This window comes from Bubalus bubalis, chromosome 17 (genome assembly GCF_019923935.1).
Source record: "Bubalus bubalis isolate 160015118507 breed Murrah chromosome 17, NDDB_SH_1, whole genome shotgun sequence".
NCBI classification, from domain to species: Eukaryota; Metazoa; Chordata; class Mammalia; order Artiodactyla; family Bovidae; genus Bubalus; species Bubalus bubalis.
In genome coordinates, this window is record NC_059173.1 from 36,504,370 (window position 1) to 36,522,513 (window position 18,144).

Below are 18,144 nucleotides of genomic sequence, written 5' to 3' on the forward strand. Positions count from 1 at the left end.
TTGAAATTTAAGATGTTTTGCTGAATTTGGGCTCAGTTTAGGCTAAATTTTGATACATATAAAATTCTGGGCCACATCATCTTCCATCATAACTCAGAAGCTGAATTATTACTCCCAGTCTCTGTGTCTAACTCAAGATAATGGAATGCCACTTTAGTAACAGCATATGTTTTCTCACAAATATAAGTACTCTAAAAGCTCTACAGTGTGTTCTTTCCATAAGAAGTTTTACAAAAGGTAAAAGCTAAAAATAATGAAAAAGCTAATGCCTTCAAATTTATTTCCAAAATAACATTATTTGCTTTTCAAAGATTTGTCATTATATGAGATTTATAAAAATATGCTTTCAAATAAGTAGTAAACACCTATGTATGTAACCTCCCCACAATGGCAATTTCAATGTGAATATTTCAGTATGCATTATAAAATCAGGTTTGTAAGTAACAGAAGTTAATGTATTTCAGTGCAAATTATGCAAACCCCATCTTATTTCCATGGTAGTAGTAAACTGACATATAATTGCACATATTCACATTTAATTAGCTGTCAAAACACCTATGGCTGCATTTATCCAATTTGCAAGTGCAAAGAGAAAGCATATGAAAGAGATTGCACACCACATTTGTAGAATCCATGTTTTGCCTGCTTTTGCCATTTCGTTTCAGGTTCTTAGTAATGAAACTAAAATATACAATGCTTATTATGCTTCTTCCTAAACATAAATAGCATGTTATATTGTAATTGTTAGGGACTGAGAGAGGGAGAATAATGATCAGAATGGATCAATAACAGATGTATTGTTGCTTCTATTTTAAGGACCTTTACTTATTTATTCCATGGAAAGACAAAAAAGAGAAGAGCAAAAGTATAGGAAATGAAATGCAGATTATACAGAACATGGTGAATAATGGTAAGAGCCTTAAACAGAACTAATTCAGTCCTTAGAATGAATTTGCTCATGTCTTGCATTACTGCTTCTTAACCATCATCTAAATCGCAGCCTGCAAAACTTGAAATAAATGCAAAAGCACATATTTGTAAACTGATAAAGGAGAGCCTTCTCATATAATACTGGTTAAGCATTGTAAAATGAAGTATTTCTTATTAAAATACAATCAGCTTAAATGATTTAATCATATGCAAATTAAAGTTACTTTTTTTAAATCCAAGTGTATATAAGTGAATTATTACTTTGTATGAACTATAGTTTACATATTTATTTAATTACTTATGCAAATTTCTCAGTTCATTGTTTCTGAGAGTTTCTAATGAAATGTCCTATTTTAAACTATTTCATTGTGTTTTTATTTTGTCTGTTTCATTACTATAGAGAAACTCCTCAAATATAGTGTGTATATTTTACTGTGTAATTTTGAAGACATAAGTGACACTGAACTAGAGCCTTATACTTAAGAAAAACTTTCTCAAAGCAGAGGGTTTGTAATCAAAGAAAATGTTGTATGTATAATATATAATTGAATGTGTAAGAATAAGTATAAAACAATAAAAAGTGTTAGTCACATCTGATAGCTTGTGACTGACCCCATGGATCGTAGACCACCAGATTCTTCTGTCCATGGGATTTCCCAGGCAAGAATACTGGAGTGAGTTACCATTCCCTTCTCCAGGGCATCTTCCAGACCCAGCAATTGACCCTGGGCCCCTCTACATTGCAGGCAGATTGGATTCCTTACCACCTGAGCCACCAGGGAAGCCCATAAAACACCAAGGCTTATTCAATTGAAAGTTATGAAATCAGACTTTCTGAACCAGAAGAAACCTTAAAGATCATTCATCAATCTTCCAAATGATTAGTACATCCTTTGCTGGATGAATTCTCTAAGTCATATTGTGTTATAAACTTGTACATTTTAATTGAATAAGCTTCAACCTAAAAACTTAGAAGGGCTTCCCTGGTGGCTCAGTCGGTAAAGAATCTGCCTACAATGCAGGAGACCTGGGTTCGATTCCTGGGTTGGGAAGATCCCTTGGAGGAGGGCATGGCAATCCACTCCAGTATTCTTGCCTGGAGGATCCCTTGGACAGAGGATGGGACTGTAGCCTTGGCAGGCTACAGTCCACACAGTCGCAAAGAGTCAGACATGACTGAGTGGTGACTAAGCACAGCACAGCACAAACTTAGAAATATGTTGCTTTGCTTTATTTTCTTTCTCATCTGTACACACACACACAGACTGTTTATCACATTCTTTGGTGCCAGGTGATTAGCTGGCCCTATATGCCCTCTTCCCCTCCAGGAAGGAAAAAGCAGGTGTAGCTGCTTGATCTCTGCAGCAAAGTGACACAGCAGCTGTCTGCACATCAGATTCCTATTTTATAGACTATGATCACATTGCCTAGTGGTTTTATTAACTTTTCATTCTCTGTTAATATCTACTTTTATTAATATCCTTAGACTTTTTGATGTTTAATATCTACTGTACTTCCACAAAGATTCTATTATGCTTATAGAAATTACTGCATCTAATTTCTTCCAATTGTGTTTCTGTTATGTGCCAAACTGCCCTTATCACCAGCAATATGAGTTAAATCGTATTATAAAAAATTATTCCTAATTAAAAGAAAAAATTAATGAAATTTCTATAAACATTGCACCTAGAAACATGTATTCCCTAAACTTTACTAGATATTAAACTTTACTCGATATTATTCGATATTATAGAACATAACAATTTTTTTAAAGGTCAATTTGTTGAAGTTACAAAAAATGTGTAGCAATCTACTATTTATTACACAGAGTGGTTAGCCTTTCCTATAGGATTTCCCTGGCAAGAATAGGTTCTATGATGAGACTGATTTTTCTCATGTGCAGCCCCTACCATGATATCTGTTACTCTCTGTTCTACTTAGCCTAGGTGATGCAAGAAATATGGAAGAATTAAAGATGGAAAGCCACGCACCATAATTGCGTATGGTGTAAATGCATATTTAGTACTTATGGGACTAGAATATATTTTAATTAAACTGAGTGGAGTTTTTGATTTATTGACCTAATATAAACATATTTATATTGGGTTGGCCAAAAAGTTTGCTTTGATTTCTCTGTAACATCTTATTGAAGAATCCAAATGAACTTTTTGGCCAACCCAGTGTATGTGTAAAATATAGATAGATAGATAGACAGATAGTTGAAAATGGCATGACTAGACAAAATAAAGTTTGTATTTGGGCTCAACTTATAGGTTATACTGGAGGAAGTGGGGGCAATAAATGAGCAAAAATCGAGTAGGTATTTTGTAGAACAAAAGTGTCACACATTTACTTTATTGCAAAGTAAGGGATTTGAGGACTGAGGATTTTATGTAAACCATGCTTTATATTTAAATATTGATAATTTCCCTCTGTTTATCTAGCTGATTTGAAGTGCTAATTCTTTTATATACCACTCAGAACAGTCTCCTCAAATACAAGAGATTTTGTTATGCTCCAGATTTTATGGCATATTGGCACATAATAAATAGAATGTTTTCTGTATGGATATTCTCTGTGTATATGAGTTTGTTTTATATTTTGTCTGTTTTGGTTTTCCTCATATGAATGAAATCATACAGTACTTGTCTTTCTCTGTCTAACATTTCACTGAATATAAAAACCTTCAAGCTCCATCTATGTTGTCACAAATGGCAGGATTTCATTCTTTTATATGGCTGAGCAGTATTCACTTGCACATAGATACACATTGTTACCCATTTATCCATCCATGGATGCAAGTTGTTTCCATATTTTGGCTGTTATAAATAATGCTACAGTAAACATTATTGTAAATAATGAATCTTTTTGAATCAGTGTTTTATGTTCTTTGGATAAATACTCAAGTATGTAATAGTAGCTCATATGGTAGTTCTATTTGTGATTTTTTGAGGACTGTCCATACTCTTTCCAAAGTGGCTGCACCAGATTATAGTCCCAACAACAGTATACAAAAGATCCCTTTTTTCTGCATCCTCTCCAACACTCATTAGTGATTGTCTTCTTGATAATAGCCATTCTAACAGGTATGAGGTGATATCTCATTGTGATTTGGATTTACAGTTTCCTAATGATTGGATCATGGCATCTGGTCCCATCACTTCATGGGAAATAGATGCGGAAACAGTGGAAACAGTGTCAGACTTTATTTTTGGGGGCTCCAAAATCACTGCAGATGCTGATTGCAGCCATGAAATTAAAAGATGCTTACTCCTTGGAAGGAAAGTTATGACCAACCTAGACAGCATATTCAAAAGCAGAGACATTACTTTGCCAACAAAGGTCCGTCTAGTCAAGGCTATGGTTTTTCCAGTGGTCATGTATGGATGTGAGAGTTGGACTGTGAAGAAAGCTGAGCACCAAGGAATTGATGCTTTTGAACTATGGTGTTGGAGAAGATTCTTGAGAGTCCCCTGCAAGGAGATCCAACCAGTCCATCCTAAAGAAGATCAGTCCTAAGTGTTCATTTGAAGGACTGATGCTGAGGCTGAAACTCCAGTACTTTGGCCACCTCATGTGAAGAGTCAACTCATTGGAAGAGACCCTGATGCTGGGAAGGATTGGGGGCAGGAGGAGAAGAGGACGACAAAGGATTAGATGCCTGGATGACATCACTGACTCGGAGCACATGCGTTTGGGTGAACTCTGGGAGTTGGTGATGGACAGGGAGGTCTGGCATGCAGTGATTCATGGGGTCGCAAAGAGTTGGATACGATTGAACTGAACTGAATGATTAGTGATGTTGAATATCTTTTCATGTATCTGTTGACCATCTGTATGTTATCTCTGGAAAAAGATGTCAATTCAGATTCCCTTCCCATTTTTAATAAAGATGTTTCTTGATGTCAGTGTTGTTGAGTTCCGTGAGTTCTTTATATTTTTGACTAGTAATCTCTTACTCTATACATGATTTGCAAATATTTTCTCCCATTCAGTAAGTTACTTTTTCTTTTTGTTGATCACTGTCTTTATTGTTTTTAGTTTGCTATAGTCCTATTTGTTTTACTTTTGCTTTGTTGTCCTTGGTGTAGAGGTAGATCCACAGAAACATCTCTAAGACCAATGTCTGTGAGATTGCCATCCATATCTTTTTCTAGGAGTTTAATGCTTTCAGGTCTTACATTTAAGTATTTATGCCATTTTACAGATGGCATGATAAAGTAGTATAATTTCATTCTTTTGCATGTAGCTGTCCAATTTTCTCAACACCTTTTATTAAAAACACTGACTTTCCCTCTATTTATCTTTGAATTCTTGTCATAATATTAATTGACCATGTAAGCCTAGCTTATTTTTGAGATTTCTGTTCTGATGCATTGATATTGGCGTCTGTTTTTGTGCTGGTGCCATATAGTTTTGATTACTATAGCTTAGTATTAATAGTTTGAAGTCAAGAAAGGTGATACCTCTGGCTTTGTTCTCCTTTCTCAAGATTGCTCTATTTAGGGTATTTTTTGGTTTAACACAGATTTTAGAATTAGGGTTTCTGAGAAAAATGACATTGGAATTTTGATAGTTATTACACTAAATATTTATTTTTTTATTTAAAAATTGTTTAATTACACTAAATATTTAAATTGTTTTGAGTAGTATAGACATTAATATTATTAATCCTTCCAATTTGTAAAGAATATTTTTCTATTTATTTGAGTTGTCTTCAATTTCTTTCATCAGTGTTCTGCAGTTTTCAGAGTACAAGTCTTTCATCTACTTCGTAAAATTTGTTCCAAAGTATTTTATTCTTTTTGGTGCATTTGTAAATGTAATTATTTTCTTAGCTTCTCTTTCTGATGGTCCATTATTTATATATATAAATGCCACATATTTCTGTATATGCATTTCATATACATTAAATTTAAATGACTTCCTTAAATTTTGATTGCATGCTTAGGATTTTCTGTATATAGGATCATGTCAGCTGCAAACAGAGACAATTTTGCTTCTTTTTCAATTTGTATGCCTTTTATCTTCTTATCTTATCTGATTGTATCAAATACTTCATAGGTAATGTTAAGTAAAGTGGTAGAGTGTCAGGGAATGTTTAACAGGAGTATTTCTGCGTGCTGTTTCTCATAAATCCTCCGTTCCTTATCAGTCACAGGAACCAGTGGAACGGCATGCGGCTCCCAGGACTGAGGTCATAGGATAAAACACATGCATGAATCTCCTTCAGTAAACATTCTCCTTAGGACAAAACTGCTTAGTCTCGATCCTCTTTCTTGAGATATGGATTGTCTCCTGACCTTATGACCATTGTTAATCCCTTATTCCTCTGATAACAGTTGTTGCACATTTGGTTTTCTGATCTTTATCATTGTCGAAAGAAATTCCTTGTACAACAGCCTATATATACTCACAGAAAGATCATTAAAGCACCCTTCCTCCACCAGAGGCTTGGGTCCCCGTGTCTTTCTTTCTCTTTCTCTCTCTCTTGAAATACATACATTATCATATGTAAACCAGAAAACCAGTGTGAGTTTGATGTATGACACAGGGCACACAAAACTTGTGCTCTGTGACAACCTGGAGGAATAGGATGGAGAGGGAGGTTGGAGGGGTTTCAGGATGGAAGGCACACATGTATACCTATGACTGATTCACATTGATGTAAGACAAAAAACATCACAATATTGTAAATTAATCATCCTTTAATTAGAATAAATAAATTTAAAATATAAAGAATTTTTAAAATGCCAATCATTGGATTCGGATCCAAGTTAATTTAGCATGACTTTGTTTAACTGATTACATCTGTGAATAACATATTTCCCAAATAAGATCATGTTCTAAGGTTTTAAATGCACTTGGATTTTATGTGATACAATATGCAACCAGCACACACATTTTATTTATCATTTACTAGTTGATGGAAATGGAGACATTTCTAGCCCTTGACTGTTATGAATAATACCACTGTGAGTATTTGGATGTATGTGGTTATGTAAACAAAATTTTAATTTCCTTTGCATAGATATCTTGGTGCGGAACTGCTGTGTGGCATGAGAAATTTAAATTTTACCTTAAAACTATAAGGTATAGAAATAGTGTTTAATTATAAAACGTATCAAACTAGGCAGTATACTAAGCCCCTGGGTGTACTATCTCATTTAATTCACATGAAAACCACATGGAATAGCTCTGTAAAACCACATGGAATAGCTCTGACTCAAGCAAAGTGAATGTTTTACATTCTCTTTAAAAAGGCCCAGAAGTTTATGCTTGCTTCATTTTCAAATGACCTCACATGGATGGTTACCTGATTAAGATAAGCTTGGGAAATGCCAGGAGGTTCTTGTATCTGTCTAAGCATCCTGGTTGTTGTTTAGTCACTAAGTTGTATATTCTTTTGTGATTCTTTGGACTGTAGCCTGCCAGGCTCCTCTGTCCATGGCATTTCCCAGGGAAAAGTACTGGAGTAGGTTGCCATTTCCTTCTCCTTGGGATCTTCTTAACCCAGGTCTCCTGCCTGGTGGCAGATTCTTTACCACTGAGCAACCAAGGAATCTCAAGCTTCCCAGAGCTCATCAGAAAAATTAATGAAAGTTTTTTTTTAAAAAAAACAAGCTTGATTACACAATTTGGACCACAATATATAGTCCAGGTAATCTAATTAATAACACTTCTGTTCTAACACCTTATGCATGTGTTCCAACTATGAAAAATAATTAATCTTATATGATGACATCTTATGCTGAAGTTCTAAGATGTCCATTTTTTTACATAACTTGACTATCATTTCAGCATCATGATTTTATCTACATATAATATCTTCATGTTTAAAAGTATTGATAGAGGATGAATACAAATAAGAATTTTTATATGTTTATTATATCAAAAACTCACTGCTGTTTAGATCTCTCTTATAATAATAAAGTATTTTATTTATTTTATTCCCAAGTTCACTGTACTTAATAGATTGATTAAAGTTACAATTCAAATGTCAAGAGATAGATTTAAGGTGACACAGACAGGTGGCAAAAAGCAATTTGAAAGACATTTGAAAATTGAAATAATGTCCAATAACAGACTCTTTTTCAAATTGTCAAAGATTCATAGTCACAAAGGTAATCTTGATTAACCTGATGGAAGAAGTTAAGTTATAAATCTTTTTTATGATAGATTCCCAGCCAGACAAACCTATGTGTTCCTCTAATAGCACATGACCTACACCTGACCTCTTAGCTCCAAAGTCCTCAGCCTATCTCTGCTTTCTTTTCCCAACAGATCTCAATGTTTTTTCACGTGGCATTTTTATTTGACTCAATTTCATTTCTCTTCTTAGATTATGAATTGCTTTTATATTGTAAAATGCCTTATCGATTCTCTGTACTTACGAATGAGGTTTACATGAGCACCCTTTAAATCATCTCACAGAGTTTTCCTTCCAATCACATGTATTCCTTAAGCCAATATGCTGCTGTTGTCGCTGCTAAGTCGCTTCAGTCGTGTCCGACTCTGTGCGACCCCATAGACGGCAGCCCACCAGGCTCCCCCGTCCCTGGGATTCAACTGCTGGGACAAGTAGTGCCAAAATGGAATTCAACATAGGCAACTTTTTACAGATGAAAGTCAACCAATGCTCAATCATGAACAAATATAGGAGCTGCCACATGATCTTTATTTTCTGGAAAATTATGTGTTCTTTTAAGAACTTCAAAAATTGAAATAATCCATTTTTTATTGGTTGTAAAAATACATAGAACAGTAATGGTATGTTTCATCAGGCAGAAAATCTACTGAACAAGACCAACAATATTGGGTTCCACTTCAACACATTCTGAAAAATTACATTACAGGGCTGTCAAACACAAATTCCAACCAAAAAGCCATGTTTGTACAGAAGCAACAATCTGAAGGACAAAGTGAATGTTGCCTTACCCTAGAATCTCCAAAGGTCGTGCTTCCTGTGATTTAACTGTAGTTTTTCAGGGATGAATTAGCTTTCTTCATAATTTTAACCTCCTATGACAACAATGCAGAAACAGTTGCTTGTTCCACGTAATTGATAATTCAATAGAAAATATAGAACTAGGAGATTTTGCTACTGTCTATAATGACAATTAAAACTAAATCTGAACTTTCTTCTTTTCAATGAAAAATATAAATCATCTAGAGTAATTGATTTCTAAAAGTTGACTTGAAAGGAGAAAGTGTATAAATTTTGAATTCCACTTTTAAACGTGCCACCTTGCCAGAGAGCTGCTTCAATCATCTAGGAAACTCTGTGGTAAGCCTTGCTTTGCTTCATGATTTGTTTTTATATTCTGAGGGAGGATAAGACTGAGACACAGGGCAACTAGTATTCCTATTTCCACCCCAGGTTCACTATTGGTACCAAGCTCATTCCTTATTCATCGTGCTCCATTATATTTAGTCTTTGGATGCTGATCTGTGATGCTTGTTTGAGTTAGACTTCTGTCTGCTCCATCCTGCATGAAATTGTGTTGCATAAAATTGGTTTGAATTACCTAAAATTCACTGAAATCCTCTATAACCAATCTCACGATTGCCTATTACTTATAAACTTAGAGTCATAAAGCAAGGAAAAAATATATCTTTTCAGCACTTTAAGGGCAGGGATTTTTGTGCATTTTATTCTCTTCTTTATCCTCAACACATAGAAAAGTGTCTGGCACATGGATACTTGCCTATTAGGTTGGGGCAAAAGTAATTGCAGTTTTGAACCATGAATTTCAAATCATTATAAGTAGGTTCAAACACATCTTTATTAACCAAAATAGGAACCATTACAATCAACATATTTTTACCAATGAGAAATGTTTGCTTATTCCTGTAGCATAAAAATCCATGCTTCGGGATTTGATGAACTCTTGGAAATCATTTTCTGCCTCCTGCTGGTTGTGGAAGCATATTCCCTGCAAAAAGTTGTTGAGATGCTTGAAAAAGTGGTAGTCAGTTGGCAAAAGGTCAGGTGAATATGGCAGATGAGGCAAAACTTCATAGCCCAATTCATTCAACTTTTAAAAATATATATATTTAATTGAAGAGTAACTGCTTTACAATATTGTGTTGGTTTCTCCATACATCAGCATGAATCAGTCATAGGTACACACAACTTTTGAAGTGCTAATTGTGCAATGTGCAGTTAGGTGTTGTCATGGAGAATAGTGCCCATTCTGTTGACCAATGTCAGCCACAGACATTGCAGCTCTCGGTGCATCTCATCAATTTGCTGAGCATACTTAGATATAATGGTTTCACCGCGATTCAGGAAGCTGTAGTGGATCAGACCAGCGGCAGACCATTAAACAGCGACTGTGCCCTTCTTTTTGGTGCAAATTTGGCTTTGGAGTTTCTTCTCAGTCCAACCATTGAACTGGTAGCCACTTTGTCATATAAAATCCACTTTTTGTTGCACGTCACAATCAAATTGAGAAATAGTTCATTGTTGCTAAGAATCAGATAAGATGACACTTTAAAATGACAAGTATTTTGATTTGTGGTCAGCTCATGAGGCACCAACTGTCAAGCTTTATCACCTTTCCAATTTGCTTCAAATGCTGAACGACCATCGGGATGGTTGACATTGAGTTCTTCGTCAAATTCTTGTGTACTTGTAAGAAGATCAGCTTCGATGATGGCTCTCAGTTGGTTGTTGTCAACTTCTAATGACTGGCCACTACACTCCTCATCTTCAAGCCTCTGTCTCCTCTGTAAAACTCCTTGAACCACCACTGCATTGTATGTTAGTTAGGAGTTCTGGGACTAAATGCGCTATTGATATTGTGAGTTGTCTCTGCTGCCTTATGAACTATTTTGAACTCAAATAAGAAAATTACTCTAATTTGCTCCTTGTCTGACATCATTGGCACCTGGAATGTCAGGCCCATGAATCAAGGCAAATTGGAAGTGGTCAAACAAGAGATGGCAAGACTGAATGTTGACATTCTAGGAATCAGTGAACTCAAATGGACTGGAAAGGGTGAATTTAACTCAGGTGACCATTATATCTACTACTGCAGGCAGGAATCCCTCAGAAGAAATGGAGTGGCCATCATGGTCAACAAAAAAGTCTGAAATGCAGTACTTGGATGCAATCTCAAAAACGACAGAATGATCTCTGTTCATTTCCAAGGCAAATCATTCAATACCACAGTAATCCAAGTCTATGCCCCAACCAGTAACACTGAAGAAGCTGAAGTTGAACGGTTCTATGAAGACCTACAAGACCTTTTAGAACTAACACCCCAAAAAAGATGTCCTTTTCATTATAGGGGACTGGAATGCAAAAGTAGGAAGACAAGAAACACCTGGACTAACAGGCAAATTTGGCCTTGGAATGTGGAATGAATCAGGGCAAAAACTAATAGAGTTTTGCAAAGAAAATGCACTGGTCATAAAAAACACCCTCTTCCAACAACACAAGAGAAGACACTATACATGGACATCACCAGATGGTCAACACCAAAATCAGATTGATTATATTCTTTGCAGCCAAAGATGGAAAAGCTCTATAAAGTCAGCAAAAACAAGACCAGGAGCTGACTGTGGCTCAGATCATGAACTCCTTACTGCCAAATTCAGACTAAAATTGAAGAGTAGGGAAAACCACTAGACCATTCAGGTATGACCTAAATCAAATCCCTTATGATTATACAGGGGAAGTGAGAAATAGATTTAAGGGCCTAGATCTGATAGATAGAGTGCCTGATGAACTATGGAATGAGGTTCGTGACATTGTACAGGAGACAGGGATCAAGACCATCCCCATGGAAAAGAAATGCAAAAAAAAGCAAAATGGCTGTCTGTGGAGGCCTTACAAATAGCTGTGAAAAGAAGAGAAGTGAAAAGCAAAGGAGAAAAGGAAAGATATCAACATCTGAATGCAGAGTTCCAAAGAATAGCTAGAAGAGATAAGAAAGCCTTCCTCCGCGATCAATGCAAAGAAATAGAGGAAAACAACAGAATGGGAAAGACTAGGGATTTCTTCAAGAAATTTAGAGATACCAAGGGAACATTTCATGCAAAGATGGGCTCAATAAAGGACAGAAATGGTATAGACCTAACAGAAGCAGAAAATATTAAGAAGAGATGGCAAGAATACACAGAACTGTACAAAAAAGATCTTCACGACCCAGATAATCACGATGGTGTGATCACTGATCTAGACCCAGACATCCTGGAATGTGAAGTGAAGTGGGCCTTAGAAAGCATCACTAGGAACAAAGATAGTGGAGGTGCTGGAATTCCAGTTGAGCTATTCCAAATCCTGAAAGATGATGCTGTGAAAGTGCTGCACTCAATATGCCAGCAAATTTGGAAAACTCAGCAGTGGCCACAGGACTGGAAAAGGTCAGTTTTCATTCCAATCCCAAAGAAAGGCAATGCCAAAGAATGCTCAAACTACCGCACAATTGCACTCCTCTCACACGCTAGTAAAGTAATGCTCAAAATGCTCCAAGCCAGGCTTCAGCAATATGTCAACCGTGAACTTCCTGATGTTCAAGCTGGTTTTAGAAAAGGCAGAGGAACCAGAGATCAAATTGCCAACATCCGCTGGATCATGGAAAAAGCAAGAGAGTTCCAGAAAAATATCTATTTCTGCTTTATTGACTATGCATAAGCCTTTGACTGTGTGGATCACAATAAACTGTGGAAAATTCTGAAAGAGATGGGAATACCAGACCACCTGACCTGCCTCTTGAGAAATTTGTATGCAGGTCAGGAAGCAACAATTAGACCTGGACATGGGACAACAGACTGGTTCCAAATAGGAAAAGGAGTATGTCAAGGCTGTATATTGTCACCCTGTTTATTTAACTTATATGCAGAGTACATCATGAGAAACGCTGGACTGGAAGAAACACAAGCTGGAATCAAGATTGCCGGGAAAAATATCAACAACCTCAGATATGCAGATGACACCACCCTTATGGCAGAAAGTGAAGAGGAACTCAAAAGCCTCTTGATGAAAGTGAAAGTGGAGAGTGAAAAAGTTGGCTTAAAGCTCAACATTCAGAAAACGAAGATCATGGCATCCGGTCCCACCACTTCATGGGAAATAGATGGGGAAACAGTGGAAACGGTGTCAGACTTTTTATTTTTCTGGGCTCCAAAATGACTACAGATGGTGACTGCAGCCATGAAATTAAAAGATGCTTACTCCTTGGAAGGAAAGTTATGACCAACCTAGATAGCATATTGAAAAGCAGAGACATTACTTTGCCAACAAAGGTTCATCTAGTCAAGGCTATGGTTTTTCCTGTGGTCATGTATGGATGTGAGAGTTGGACTGTGGAGAAGGCTGAGCACCAAAGAATTGATTGTTTTGAACTGTGGTGTTGGAGAAGACTCTTGAGAGTCCCTTGGACTGCAAGGAGATCCAACCAGTCCATTCGGAAGGAGATCAGCCCTGGGATTTCTTTGGAAGGAATGATGCTAAAGCTGAAACTCCAGTACTTTGGCCACCTCATGTGAAGAGTTGACTCACTGGAAAAGACTCTGATGCTGGGAGGGATGGGGGGCAGGAAGAGAAAGGGAAGACAGAGGATGAGGCCGCTGGATGATATCACCGACTCGATGGATGTGAGTTCAGGTGAACTCCGGGAGTTGATGATGGACAGGGAGGCCTGGCATGCTGCAATTCATGGGGTTGCAAAGAGTTGGATATAACTGATTGACTGAACTGAACTGAACTATGCTTAAATATACTTCTGCCAAACAAGACCTGTGTAAGATTTACCCAATAATATCCAATTCTTGCCTCAGCTACATTTGGCCTTGTCCATAGTAGCCCAACAGCATTGCAGGCAGATTTTTTACCATCTAAGCCACCAGAGAAGCCCAACTAATAATAGTAGCCCAACATCATGTTATGAACCTAGTAGGAGAAAATTATTTTCTAAGGGTAAAATACTAGTTTCAAAAGCATGAAAGACACTAAAGTTTCAAAACGTTGACCTTAAAACTTGTAATTGAAGAAAACAAAATAAATCTCACAAGAGAAATTCTTGGTGAAGACTTAGGGTATACTTCTAGCAAGAGGCATGAATGTATCTTTTTTTTAATTAGCATTTTATCACAGGGTTGAACAAAAGAGAGTAATTTGAAAACAAAAATAATTCACTTTTATATTACAAGAACTAAAATCAGTGTGAAGTGTTTTTTCTAGAAATGGAATAATGGCTTTTGCGTGTATTTATTCATTCTATCTGTGTCCTTTATGTCATTGATCAGTTTGGTTCAGTCGCTCAGTCATGTCCGACTCTTTGATACCTAATGGACGGCAGCACTCCAGACTTTCCTATCCATCAACAACTCCCAGAGCTTGCTCAACTCATGTCCATCAAGTCGGTGATGCCTTCCAAACATCTCATCTTCTGTCATCACCTTCTCCTCCTGCCTTCAATCTTTCCCAGTATCTGTCTTCTCCAATGACAATAATGAGCATGTGTTTTAAAAATGAAGGAGACATTTTTCAGAGAAGAATATATAAAAGGAGGTCTGTGATAACTAACTCTACAAACTAAAGACCATGCATGCATACTCTGCCTTGGAAGTTTTCATGGATAAATACTGGTTGCAGATCAGATCAAATCAGTCACTCAGCCGTGTCCGACTCTTTACAACCCCATGAATCGCAGCATGCCAGGCCTCCCTGTCCATCACCAACTCCCGAAGTTCACTGAGACTCACGTCCATCCAGTCAGTGATGCCATCCAGCCATCTCATCCTCTGTCGTCCCCTTCTCCTCCTGCCCCCAATCCCTCCCAGCGTCAGAGTCTTTTCCAATGAGTCAACTCTTCACGTGAGATGGCCAAAGTACTGGAGTTTCAGCTTTAGCATTATTCCTTCCAAAGAAATCCCAGGGCTGATCTCCTTCCGAATGGACTGGTTGGATCTCCTTGCAGTCCAAGGGACTCTCAAGAGTCTTCTCCAACACCACAGTTCAAAAGAATCAATTCTTCGGTGCTCAGCCTTCATAGTCCAACTCTCACATCCATACATGACCACAGGAAAAACCATAGCCTTGACTACACGAACCTTTGTTGGCAAAGTAATGTCTCTGCTTTTGAATATGCTATCTAGGTTGGTCATAACTTTCCTTCCAAGGAGTAAGCATCTTTTAATTTCATGGCTGCAGTCACCATCTGTAGTCATTTTGGAGCCCAGAAAAATAAAGTCTGACAGTGTTTCCACTGTTTCCCCATCTATTTCCCATGAAGTGGTGGGACTGGATGCCATGATCTTCGTTTTCTGAATGTTGAGCTTTAAGCCAACTTTTTCACTCTCCACTTTCACTTTCATCAAGAGGCTTTTGAGTTCCTCTTCACTTTCTGCCATAAGGGTGGTGTCATCTGCATATCTGAGGTTGTTGATATTTCTCCCGGCAATCTTGATTCCAGCTTGTGTTTCTTCCTGTCCAGCGTTTCTCATGATGTACTCTGCATATAAGTTAAATAAACAGGGTGACAATATACAGCCTTGACATACTCCTTTTCCTATTTGGAACCAGTCTGTTGTCCCATGTCCAGGTCTAATTGTTGCTTCCTGACCTGCATACAAATTTCTCAAGAGGCAGATCGGGTGGTCTGGTATTCCCATCTCTTTCAGAATTTTCCACAGTTTATTGTGATCCACACAATCAAAGGCTTTGGCCTAGTCAATAAAGCAGAAATAAATGTTTTTCTGGAACTCTCTTGCTTTTTCCATGATCCAGCGGATGTTGGCAATTTGATCTCTGGTTCCTCTGCCTTTTCTAAAACCAGCTTGAACATCAGGAAGTTCACGGTTGACATATTGCTGAAGCCTGGCTTGGAGCATTTTGAGCATTACTTTACTAGCGTGTGAGAGGAGTGCAATTGTGCGGTAGTTTGAGCATTCTTTGGCATTGCCTTTCTTTGGGATTGGAATGAAAACTGACCTTTTCCAGTCCTGTGGCCACTGCTGAGTTTTCCAAATTTGCTGGCATATTGAGTGCAGCACTTTCACAGCATCATCTTTCAGGATTTGGAATAGCTCAACTGGAATTCCATCACCTCCACTAGCTTTGTTCATAGTGATGCTTTCTAAGGTTTAGCTTAATTAATATTTTCTTAGCTTAATAAGGTTTCCATTGTATGTGTCTAGGGAGATTTTATGATTCCTCTCTCTAGTGCTGATGGCTTTGCCTCTGTCATAATTATTTCTTATCTGAAAGTGAAGTGAGCAAAGGAAACCAAGAAAATGCTTACCAAGGCGATTTATACTGACTCCCCCTGTTCTCCTTCAGAAACCTCAAGATTTTTCCTCTTACTCTTATTTGGTCAGTGTCTCTCAAGCCTGAATATAGTTTGAAATTAACCTTATCTCTCATTTTTCTTTTATCTCTCCTTTTTCTTACCTACTTTAAGCATTATAAAAAAAAAAAAAACTGTGTTGACAAAAACAGGTATTGTCAACAATTATTTATATTACTATGTGAGAGGTTCATCTTCATGCTAACTCATTTCGTTTTCATCAGATCAATGTATACTGTCCATCTTAGAGAAGGAAATTAGAATAAGAAAGTGACTTTATTTCAAATCACTAATTTAGTAAGTGAAGCTGGACTTGAATGCACCCAGAATTTGAACTCTTCCATCCTTCTGATTATAAGAGTTAACACACTATCCAGTGTAAAAAAAGAAATTAAATCCATGATTGAGTAAATGATTACATAGGTGTATGGTTCTGTAAATATTTCTGAAGTTGGTATTTTTTTTTTCAATAAAGCATGCCACATGTCTTTATATTGCATATATTTGCAGAAATCCATTAAATATGTAAGTGATCAATGTTGTTATTGTATATTGGAAACAGAAGAGAAAGTAAATAGAAACTCTCAAAAACAATTTTAACACAAAATACTTTGTCATTTTTAGTATTATTAATTTATTTTCTGTATTGTGACTTTACCACCTGTGACTGAAGTGATAAAGAATCTTCCTTCAATGCAGAGACCTGGGTTGGATCCCTGTGTCAGGAAGATCCCCTGGAGAAGGAAATGGCAACCCACTCCAGTATCTTGCCTGGAAAATTCCATGGTGTTGACTGGTACTTAATGGTGACATTTACTATGCTCTTCACTAGGAACAACTAAGGAATAACCTGCTAAGGAACAACTTTATCTGATTAAATATATGCTCACTTTGATTTTATTTTGTTTGATTCATTTATGTTAGTTGTATTTATAATAACACTACTTAATTTAAAGAAATACAGGCATACCTTGGAGATGTTGCAGGTTAGATTCCAGATCACTGCAATAAAATGAATCCCACAATTAAGTGAGTCACATGAATTTTGGGGGTTCCCACTAAATATAAAAGTTATATTTACACTAATGTAAGTGCAGTAGCATTTTGTCTAAAAACAAATGTGCATAGCTTAATTTAAAAAACACTTTGCTGGAATTTCCCTGGTGATCCAGTGGTTAGGAAGCCACCTTGCAATGCAGAGGACACAGGTGTGATCCCTGGTCAGGGAACTAATATCCCACATGCCATAGGGCAACTGACTCTGTGACCCACAGCTGCTGAGCCCTCACACCACAACTAGAGAGTATAAGTGCTACAACAAAAGGTCCCACATAATGTAAAAAAGATCCCGAATGCAGCAACTAAGACTTGAGGCTGCCAAATTGTTTAATTAATTAATTAAAACAAGAAAAAATACTTTTAGCATTTGCTTAAAATGCTAACCATCATCTGAGCTCTCAGTGTGTCATAATAAAATTGCTGGTGGAGGCTGTTGCCTTGATGTTGGTGGCTGCTGGATGATCAAGGTGGTGGTTGCTGAAGATTGGGTGGCTGTGATTTATTTATAAAATAAAGCAGCTTGTCCTTGTGACTCCTTGGTCGCAGTATCCTTGAATTGCTGATACTTTGATGCCAAGTCTTTCATGACAGTCTGGGGGAACTTCATTTCATCCAACCCTTGCTGGTTAACCAGTGCACCTTGCTCTGCACATGATTATGAACTTCTCAGAAATACGCTTGAACACCTCAGGGTGGCAGGGCTATTGCCAATGAAGGTGGTGGACTTTTATACCCCCTGGGGTGGGAGGTCACAGACAGCTGCTTTCACATAGTTGGGGATTTACTTGACAAAAATACCCACAGTTTTTTCTTTTTATTTTATCATTTTAAATTGAAGTATAGTTGATGTACAGTG